Source organism: Lethenteron reissneri, chromosome 1 (assembly GCF_015708825.2).
Source record: "Lethenteron reissneri isolate LAM-NWPU_2019-01 chromosome 1, ASM1570882v1, whole genome shotgun sequence".
Taxonomy (NCBI): domain Eukaryota; kingdom Metazoa; phylum Chordata; class Hyperoartia; order Petromyzontiformes; family Petromyzontidae; genus Lethenteron; species Lethenteron reissneri.
In genome coordinates, this window is record NC_083779.1 from 9,425,291 (window position 1) to 9,427,634 (window position 2,344).

The following is a 2,344-nucleotide window of genomic DNA, read 5'->3' on the forward strand; positions in this document are numbered from 1 at the left end:
GACATCCGCTTCTGTGGGGCGCATTCTCCAACACAGAGGGTCGCACTGCCTTGCGAGGGATCCGAAAGGATTCTTCGTCTCACGGACGATGCAACCCTGACAGCGTGATCCGAATATAATCCGGGGAGACCGACAGAGACCATGCCAACCACACCGTCATCAACACCAAAGACAAAGCTTCCCCGTATAGCCTACAACAGACTGTTGGGAGCAAGTGCTGTTAGCAAGCAGCACCTATGAAGGCCGGCATGGCACACTAGGGGGTGCGTGGTCAGCACCACGCCCGGACACCTTCGTTTCCCTAGTAGTGATGTTTAAAGACCTTACCAGGTACTCATTTGAGGCTGAGGCGATCTAGGGGAGGCCCACGACCGATTCAGATATTCGTCACTGCTGGTGGCTGTAAGTGGGAATCGAATTTGGGTCGCTGGGTCCGAAGCGCAGTGCGCTAACCGCTACACTACCACTCCCCATCATCAACACCAACCACACCTACATCAGCATCAACCACACCATCATGAACATCAACCATACCCTTATCAACAACATCATCATCATCTGTTACTTGATGGTGCACCACATTAGTCTAAATGAGTTCCGGAGCACCACACTATACTTCGGTTCCAAGGGTCCTCACTCACTTTGCGATGGCCGGGCTAAGCTCCCCTTCTCAAGGTGGGCAGGCTGGGTCCCAGTCAGCTGCCTCCACTGGGTCCCCGGTGGCTCCATCCGGGTCTGAACGGCCTTCGTAGTTCCGGCCATCACCGAGAGATGGGGACTGATCACGCTGAGGATAAACCCACCTTCCACCACGGGCTCTCCCGCCATGACCCCCTTTCTCCACGGTGACTCCCTCTCTCCCGCCATGACCCCCTCTCTCCCCGTCACCCGGTTCACCCACGATGACTCCAGCAGGATCAGCATGGGGCTCTCTGTGACCTCCTTCCGTGGAGCCGGGCTCAGCGTTGCCATGGCTGGACCATCGGGCCGGCCTCGTCAGCGACCACTCGGGCCACATTCCGTGTCGTCGTCGTGGTCATCGCCATCGTCTCCTCTCGGTCATCTTGGGCCTGGGGGCGACCGATAGGGTCGGACGGTGGAGATGGCGGCAGGGGCATGGGGACGGCAAATGGGGTCTCTGACACAATGGCTCTGGTCGCCGACCCCTCGGGGGAGCCGTCTCCGCTGGTGCCGTCCGACCCCACGTCCCCCCCGCGCCGTCTCCGCTATCCTTCGATCGGCTTGATCCAATTCCACTGGCGGTCGGGCCGCCTGCTCCTGATGATGATGATGATGGGGCAGCTGCCTCAATGTTGTTGTTGTGGTGGTGGTGGTGGCTGGCGTTCCGAGACGGTCGTCATCTGCCTGGGGCCTGTCCCAGCCTCCCATGGGAGAAAATTGGAGCAAACCGGCGTCCTCCACAGTAACGTGCCACTTCTTCTCTGACTCAACTACCAGGCTCTCGGAAGCTGCTGGTCCCGAGTCCTCGGGTTCGCCGACCCCTAATGTCGCTTCCTTGAAGTCCCCTCCTCGTCCTCCGGGCCCCAGTGTTGTGGCTGGGACTCCCGTGCGAGGACCTGACCCCTCAAGGGGTCCGTGGAGTCCCCGCGAGTCCCCGGTTTCCAGGGAGGTCACATAGACCGGGTCCTGGGTGCCACGAGTGGAGCTGGGGTCTAAGTTCGAGTGAACGGATGGCGACGAGGTGGAGGCCTTGTTTTCTGAGCGGAGACATCGTCACCATCACTGTCATTATTGCGATCATCTTTAACATCGTCATTACAATCATCATCATCATCAGAGGCAGCATCTTACATCTTAACCCCCACAGCCACACCTCAAGGGCCAACTTTCGCCAAGCGTCCCACTTTCTCCACTACTGATCCCCCTGCCCCTTACTCCCTCTACCCCCGACCTACAGAAGACGCTTGCACCTCCAATTAGCACGGTCGGCTACATACGGCACGAAAGCAGTTCCACGCGCAAGCTCTATGAATATTCTTCAAGCGCAGGCATCACCCTTGAATGAGTCCCTTTCCTGGCCCTTCGCGAGTTCCCACAGTTACGCAACACAAGCCTGTTGGAACCTCGATCTCACTACTGAGCAACCCCACCCTGCACCCCCCCCCCATGCCCCCCTCACTCCACTGTCTCATACCCCGGTAGCAGTAGACCCCGTAGTGGGTCTCCGGCTCGGGGAAGCCGCTCTGGTCGGGTGCCGGTGCAGGGTGCGAACGCCGGGCTCCCCGCCGCCGCAGTTGTCGCGTGGGTGTGTGATGGGGTAGCGCACGCTGCCGTCGGCGAGCCAGCCGGCGTCGCAGCGGTCCAGGCCGTGGTGGTGCCATGA